We start from the raw sequence: 8,403 nt of genomic DNA, 5'->3' as shown, positions 1-8,403 counted from the left end.
TCGGTCTTTTGAGGTGCGATGGGAATAGTAGTTTTCTAGTCTTCTAGTGTGCCTTAAGAATGGCGGAACCACGAAAATAAAGAGACTACCATAAAGATGGCAGGCTACCTGGCCTCTCCCCGTCGCTTCATTCTACCACCTTGGGCACCTCGCCCGCCTGAAACATCGAAATCCCCCTCCCGGTGGTGCAGAGCCTGACGGGAGTTGCAGTCTTCCCAGCTCCGCTCTATTATCTTTGGTCGAGACAATGGAAGGGGAAAGGGGCGGGGACAACCAGCAAAGATGGCGGCCGAAGGGAAGGGGGACGGCGACCTGGGATTTGTAGTCCATGCACTAAGGCTGTTCCCTTGCAGAAACGCGGGAAAGGACTACAATGATGATGGCGGCCCAGCGCTTGTTCTCTGCGGCAGTGCCTGCTGGGGGACGTAGTCCCTTCCTTAGCTCTCCAGAGAAAGGATGTGGGCTGTTGAAATGTGCATCACGGCGGACACGCCAAATTGCGAGCCTACGGAAAGCGAGAGTGTCTTTCCTCCTCTCCCCACCACCTCCTTCTGAACAACCTGCCGGGAGTTGTAGTCCCGCGCCTCCACTCACTAGTGGAGGAGTAGAATTTATGTCACTAGTGGGGCTCAGTGCGGGTGAAGGAGAAAGACGTCCGGGAGATCTAAGGACTATATAATGTCCGCCCCCGCGTGTGGCAAGGCCTTCATATTTGAGGGTAAGGCTCTTAAAGGAAAGCAACAGTAATCAGTATTGTCGCGACAAGGGAGGCGTGGTTCTCGCCGAAAGTACCATCACGCTGTTGTCCCCTCGGAAAGCTTGGGCGCCTCACACCGGATGCTTGTTCCCCCAAACCTCATGGAATCGGTATCTTCCAGGTCGTGAGGACTCCAGGGAAGAGGCTCTGAAGTCATACAAAATCCCCGCCCCTCCTTGGGAAGCCATCAAACCTCGGTTTTCTCATCTGAACAATGGGGATAATGATACCTACCTCCAAGTAGAGTTAGGTGTGTTAGGACAATGTTCACGAAAGTGCCCAGCTGAGGGCCTGACACGGGGCACGTGTTGGTAGTTCCTTTTTCGAGGTCCCTTCCTTCCCAGCTCTTCTGGGATCCCAGGAATCCGTCATGCCGGAAGGGGTTAGATGATGTGAGAAGAAAACTGTGGCCGGCAGTCGGCCCCCATCTTGAGCCGCACCCCCTCCTCCACCGCCACCTCCCGCCCCCCTCATCTGAGTCCTCCAGCGTCCACTACCGACCATTGCTCCCAGGGGGCGCCCATTCTCCATTTGACTGAGGTCCTGCAGCCTGGCCAGATTCTTCAGCCTGAAGTTGTAGGTTGTGTGTACTGCCCAGCCTGAGCTCCAGCATCCCTCTAGACGTCTCAGCTGCCAAAGCCAATGAGGCTTCCCACCTTTGTGCCTTTTTACCTGCCTTCTTGATCTTCCAACTCTGCCCGGAAAACTACTCACTTCTGACCCCAAGCCAGCACCCCTGCTCTCCTCTCTCTTCTGTGTTTGAGAGAAGAGGGGTTAGAGGGCCCTGTGGAAGACTTGGTGGGTGTGGTTTTTCTGTCCGGGACGTTAACTCTGGCCAGTGTAGTGTGGTCTTAAGTTTGCAGGGACTGGCCTGAGGCTGTACTGAGGCTCCTTCCATTTCCCACCTTATCAGGAAATCCTTGGTTCCCACAGGATTGTCTCCTCTGTGTCCTGTGGTAGAGCCAGGATTCAAACCTAGAACTCCAGAACCCATCCTGAGGACTACTGCAACATCCACAAACATCAAATCCAGCCAGATGTGTACGCTTAGTTTGGCACAACAACAACAAATTTCTCCTGCAAAAATGGATTTCCACTTTCCTGAAATCTAGCAATACTGAGCCCCTGTTCCTTGAACAAGAAACAACTGGACCTGAGCAAATGGCTGCCCCTTTGGATAAGACATGTACTCACCAGTTCAATACAGTCCCCACCCACCCACCCACCCCCCAGCTTGCTTCAGTTCTAATGTAAACATTATGGGCCCCACTCCACTAACCGAGACAACCCGTATAAAGCCTATTGAGGGTAAAGACCATTTCTTACACTGTATATATAGCACCCCAGTGCCAGGCTCATAAACCTTATTTATGCATTTTGTCTAAGACACTTTGGAAGTGGATGGCTTAGGACCACTCAGTGGTGTGGTTTTCTTTGTGAGGGCCTGGACTATAGGACTACAGACCAGTTTCAGAAATAGGTCAGACCACTCAGTATCTAGAGGAACTGCTAAAAAGGAATGAAGGGCACTTGCCTACTTTCAGAACTATCTGCAACCTTGGAATGAGCACACTGAAATCAGGAGCTGGATCAGCCCATTTATCCTGAAATTCCTTCCTATCCTGAAGGCTGCTCGCTGCTCGTCCTTCTCGATCTCTTCTGGATCTCTGTGGACATTCATAGCTTCTATATCAGGAAGGATAGGCTAGGTTAAGTTGCGATAAAAAATAACACCCGAGTTTAGGTGGCTTATAACAACAAAGGTCTGTTTCTTACTCATGCTGCATGTCTAGTGGGGGTGGTCTGCTCCTTCCAGTCACTCAGGGAAGAGGCTCCATCTCGATATGAGTTTCCATGTGACAGTTCCGCTCACATTGTATTGAACAATCCATAACCTGACCTAACTTCAAAGGGGGCAGAACAGAGATGTCTCCACATGCCTGGAAAAACTGGAACACTTGTGAGCAACCCTAATGACAAGGACAGCTTCCTAAGGGCCTTAGGAGAAGTTAGTGCCACCATATAGTGGATTTTCTGGGCAAGCACCCACTAGGAGACACCTGCTGAGTGAGCTCTTCTGTTGTCATATGGGATGGCAGCATCCACACGAAGGAGAGAGAAGTCTGATATACATTGACCTAGAATGGACAAGTGAACAGAAAATGCCTCTGAGAGGTTGATGGTCAGCCCTGGGATCAATCATCACAAAAAGCAAGGTGCCCCCTGGGGTGCCTGGGTGGCTCAGTTGGTTAAGGCTCAGGTCATGAGCTCAGGGTTGTAAGACTGAGCCCCGAGTCAGGCTCTGTGCTCAGCTCGGAGTCTGCTGGAGATCCTCTCTTTCCTTCTCCCTCTACCCCTTCCCCTGCTCTCTCCTTACATAAATAAATAAATAAAATGTTAAAAACAAAAAGGCAAGGTGCCCCAAAAGCTGCCTGGATCTGATTAGTGCAGATACCAGAAGTGAAATGCTCAGCAATGGGTGTGGCTTCATGTGGCCTGCTTCTCCCTCCTCCTCTGCGTCTCTCCCCCACTTGTGTTCTCTCTCACTCTGCGCTCTCTCTCAAATAAATGTTCTTAGAATCTTAAAAAAAAATAAAATAGAAACAAACAAACAGGGGCTCCTGGGTGGCTCGGTCAGTTGGGCATCTGCCTTTGGCTCAGGTCATGATCTCAGGCTTCCTGCTTAGCAGGGAGTCTCGTTCTCTCCCTCCCTCTGCCCGTCCCCACTGTTCTTTCTCTCTCTCTCTCTCAAATAAATAAAATCTTAAAAATAAATAAAAACAAACAGACAGAAAATACCAAGTGTGGGCAAGGATGTGGAGAAATTGGAATCCTTGTGCATTGCTGACAGGAATGTAAAATACTGCAGCCACTGTGGAGGACAGTATGGCAGGTCCTCAAAAAAACCCCATGAATTTAATGTGTAATTAATGTGTAATTAATTAGTTAATCAAACAAAGAATTACCATAAGACCTAGCAATCCCATTTTGGAGTATGTATCCAAAGGAATTGAAAGCAGAGACTTGAACAGATACTTGTACACCCCCGGTCATAGCAGCATTATTCACATTCACCAAACTAAATGTCTGCCAATGGGTGACTGGGTAGATACAAGGTGGTGTGTATATACAATGGGATATTTTTCAACCTTAAAAAGGCATGAAATTCTGATACACGCCACCACATCCTGAAGACAGGATGCTAAGTGAAACAAACCAGAAAAAAAGCACCAACACTGTATCGTTCCACTGATCTGGGGCACCTGGACAAATTCACAGAGACAAAGTGGAATGGTGGTTACCCAGGGCCTGGGGCAGAGGGAATGGGGAGTTATTGTTTAATGGGTACAGAGTTTCAGTTTGGGAAAATTAAAAAGTTCTGGAGACATACGGTGGTCATGGTGCCCAAGAATGTGGATATACTTAATGCCACTGAACTGTACACTTAGAAATGATTAAAATGGTAAATTTTGTTATGTTTATTTGACTGCAATCAACAACAACAAACCACTATAATAAGGGGGGAAGAAGAACAGAATTGCAACAAGTTTTCTAGTTTATTTTTTTAAGATTTTATTTATTTATTTGAGATATAGAGAGCACAGGAGCGTTGAGGGGCAGGTAGGCAGAGACGGAGAAGTAGGCTCCCCGCCAGCAGGGAGCTTGATGCAGGACTCAATCCCAGGACCCTGGGACCATGACCCGATCGAAGGCAGACGCTTAACCAACTGAGCCACCCAGGCACCCCAAGTTTTCTAGTTTAGAATAGATATAGAAGATATGGGTTTAAATTATGCAATGAACTCAGAATATTACTTGGAAACTTTTCACATTTATATTCCAGTCATGTTCACTTTCTTGTAAAAACAGAATAAAGAGACAAAATTGTAATTTAAAAACAAACAACTAGGGGTGCCTGGGAGGCTCAGTCATTAAGCGTCTGCCTTCAGCTCAGGTCATGATCCCAGGGCCCTGGGATCGAGCCCCGCATCGGGCTCCCTGCTCCGTGGGAAGCCTGCTTCTCCCTCTCCCACTCCCCTTGCTTGTGCTCCTGCTCTTGCTATCTCTCTCTGTCAAAAAAATAAAAGCTTTAAAAAAAAAAATACAACTAGTATGAAATGATTGAGCAACCTTTTAAAAATTTTTGTTTTTAAGTTTTTATTTTAATTCCAGTTAGTTAGCATACAGTGTTATATTAGTTTCACCTGTACAATACAGTGATTCAACAATTCCATACATCACCTTATGCTCATCAGGACAAGGGCACTACTTAATCCCCTTCCCCTATTTCACCCATCCCCCCACCCCTCTCCCTTCTGGTAACCGTCAGTGTGTTCTCAATTGTTAGTTAGGAGTCTAGGGGCGCCGGGGTGGCTCAGTCAGTTAAGCGTCTGCCTTTGGCTCAGGTCATGATCCTGGAGTCTTGGGATCACCCCCAATAGTAGTCTGCTTCTCCCTCCCCCTCTGCTCCTCCCCTGCTCTTCCCGTGCTCCTCCCCTGCTTCCCCCTGCTCCTCCCCTGCTCCTCCCATGCACAGGCTCATTCTCTCTCACTTGCGCTCTCTTGCTCACTCACTCTCTCAAATAAATAAATAAAATCTTAAAAAAAAAAAAGAAGAGCCTGTTTCTTTGGGGGCACCTGCATGGCTCAGTCCGTTGAGCGCCCCACTCTTGGTTTCAGCTCAGGTCATGATCACACAGGTCCTGAGATAGAGCCCCCTGTCGGGCTCCCTGCTCAGCAGGGAGTTCACTTGAAGATTCCCTCCCTCTGCTCCTCCCCCCACTTGGGCCTGTGCACCCTCTCTCTCTAAAATAAATAAATCTTTTTTTAAAAAGAGTCTGTTTCTTTGTCTTTCTCTCTCATTCTTTTTTCTCTTTGCTTTTTTTGTTTTGTTTCCTAAATTCCACATATGTGTGAAATCATATGGCATTTGTCTTTCTCTGACTTGTTTCACTTAGCATTATATTCTCTAGTTCCACCCATGTCATTGCAAATGGTTGAGTAACATTAAGTGAAAAAAACAAGGTGCAGAATAATGTGTATGATTTGCCACTGTTTGTTTTAAAAAGGCAAAATCCAAACATACATATTTGATTACATATACATAATATGTCCTTGAAAGTATTCAGAAGAGACAAGTATCTTTGGTTGCCTCCAGGGAGAGGAACTGGGTGGCTGTGGAACAGAGGTGGGAGAAAACCCTTGCACTAATCAGATGCCTTTTTTTTTTTAAGATTTTATTTATTTATTTGACACAGAGAGAGAGAGAGAGAGAGAGTGTACAAGCAGAGGGAGCAGCAGAGGGAGAAGCGGGCTTCCCGCTGAGCAAGGACCCTGATGTGGGTCTCAATCCCAGGGTCCTGGGATCATGACCTGAGCCGAAGGCAGACCCCCGACCAACTGAGCCACCCAGGCACCCCTAATCAGATGCCTTTTTGACCCTTTTGCACATTGAATCAAATGAGTTACCTGTCCCAGAATGACTACATTACCTTTGTAAAGAATCACACATGACTGTAAAAAATCAAATGGTGTAAAAAGTTTTCTGGAAAATTCTAAGGTACATATCTGGTTGAGGACCACAACCACTAGATTGAATAAATGGGTACTAAACACTTCTTGTATGCCAACCCCCATGCTAGGCAGCTATGTTGCAAAATTCCTGGCCTAATCCAGAATGTCTAGAGATGATGGTTTGGGATTTATTCTCCCCATACTCTAGGATCTGTAAAACAGACTGTGAACCTCCTGCACGATACCGAATCCATCTAAAGCACCATGGAGAGCCCTGAATTCCCATGTAATACCTCCCCACCGCCTGCTACGGCGCCTCCTGCCTCCGCGCCCTTTCTGAAATGAGCCCAGCTTCCCTGTCCCTGTAGGCTCAGGGCAAACTCTAAACTCCAGTTGGTCCTTCAAAGATACTAATAACCCCTGGGGGCTTGGATTTGCTGCAGCCCAAAGTTCTCACTTCTACTAAGATGACCTGAATCCCACTTCCTTTGGTTAGACAGAGGTCAGGAATTAGCCACCTCCCACAGCCAGCTGCCTGCCAGGCCTAATTCTATCGTTCCTTCTTTTTTATTTCCCCCACCTCCTTCCTTTTTTTTTTTTTTCATATTTATGGTCATCTAATGTTTCTTTTGTTACTGTCTTTTCTAATAGTTAAAATACAATTGATATGCAACAGCTTTAGAAACTGTGTGTTCTTTCAACATGCACTGTACCATTATCAGCTTCAATTCACTTTGATTTTTAACTCTATCGTGGAAAATTTTGAACACATATGAAAGTAGGAGCAGTATAACAGCCCCCCATATCCATGTAACCATTACCCACATATGACTAATCTAGTTTCCACTATACCCCCAGGCCTCCCCTCCTCCAACCCCTACTGTATTATTTTAAAGCAAATCCCAGACATCATAACATTTCATTTACAATATTCTTCAGGATAGGGGCACCTGCGTGGCTCGTCGGTTAAGTGTCTGCTTTCTGCTCAGGTCATGATCTCGGGGTCCTGGGATCGAGCCCCGCATTGAGCTCCCTGCTCAATGGGGAGTCTGCTTCTCCCTCTCCCTCTGCCCCTACACCCCCTTCATGCTTTCCCTCTCTCTCTTAAATCAATAAATAGAATCTTAAAAATATATATATCTTCAGGATATACCTCTAAGACATAAGGAATTTTTTTAACATGACCACAGACATTTGTCACATCTAAATAAATGATGGTAATTCCTTAATATCACCTGATACATAGCCCATGTTCAAATTTCTCGGATTATCTCCTAAATGTCTCTGTATCATTGGTCTGTTGAAATCGGAACCCAAACCAAGTTCACACACTGCATTTGGTTGTTGAAATAGGGTGCTTCTGACATGGCTCCAAATGATCCTTGCCTGCTGGTCTTCCCTGCCCCTTGATGTAGGCTGGACCTAGTGACTCGCTTGTATAATGACTAGAGTTGACAAAAGTGATGGGACCACACTTCCAAGATAAGGCTACGAAAGACTGTGACTTCCATCTTCTCCGGTTCTTCTCTGCTTCTCTGATAAAGGAAGACGTCATGTTGTGAGCTACCCCACCGAGAGGTCCACATGGCAAGAACTGGGAGCAGCCTCCCGCTAAAAGCCGGGAAAGGACTGAAGCCCTCAGACCAACCACCCTTGAGGAACCAAATCCTGCCAACACCACCTAAGTGAACTTGGAAGCAGCTACCTGTGCCCCTCAGGATGACTGCAGCCCTGACATTGTTTGAAGGCTTGTGAAAGCCTCTCAGCCCAGGTCCCTGACCCACCAAAATGGAGATCATGAATGTTATTTCATTTTGTTTTATTTTTTATTTTTTAATTTTTTTAGATTTTATTTATTTGAGAGAGAGAGACAGAGATAGTGAGAGAGAGAGCACAAGTGGGGAGGAGAGGGAGAAGCAGGCTCCCCAAAGAGTAGGGAGCCCAATGCGGGGCTCGATCCCAGCACCCTGGGATCATGACCTGAGCCGAAGGCAGGCACTTAACTGACTGAGCCACCCGGGCGCCCGTGAATGTTATCCTAAACTACAAGTTTCTGGGGTAACTGGTTACACAGCAGTAGATAACTAATCCTGTTGTTATGTCTCCTGAATCTCTAATCTACACCAAGTTTG

The 8,403-nt window shown here is 46.7% G+C and overlaps 1 pseudogene; it reads right to left on the bottom strand.

Moving 5' to 3' along the window:
- Positions 1-368: 368 nt before the first annotated feature.
- Positions 369-1,261, bottom strand: LOC148162864 (uncharacterized; annotated as a pseudogene).
- Positions 1,262-8,403: the final 7,142 nt, after the last annotated feature.

Source organism: Eumetopias jubatus, unplaced genomic scaffold, assembly GCF_037043125.1.
Source record: "Eumetopias jubatus isolate StellerSeaLion01/CBP00866 unplaced genomic scaffold, mEumJub1_p1.0 scaffold_12, whole genome shotgun sequence".
Classification (NCBI taxonomy): domain Eukaryota; kingdom Metazoa; phylum Chordata; class Mammalia; order Carnivora; family Otariidae; genus Eumetopias; species Eumetopias jubatus.
The sequence above is the reverse complement of the archived record's forward strand: the minus strand, read 5'-3'. Positions and strand labels throughout refer to the sequence as shown.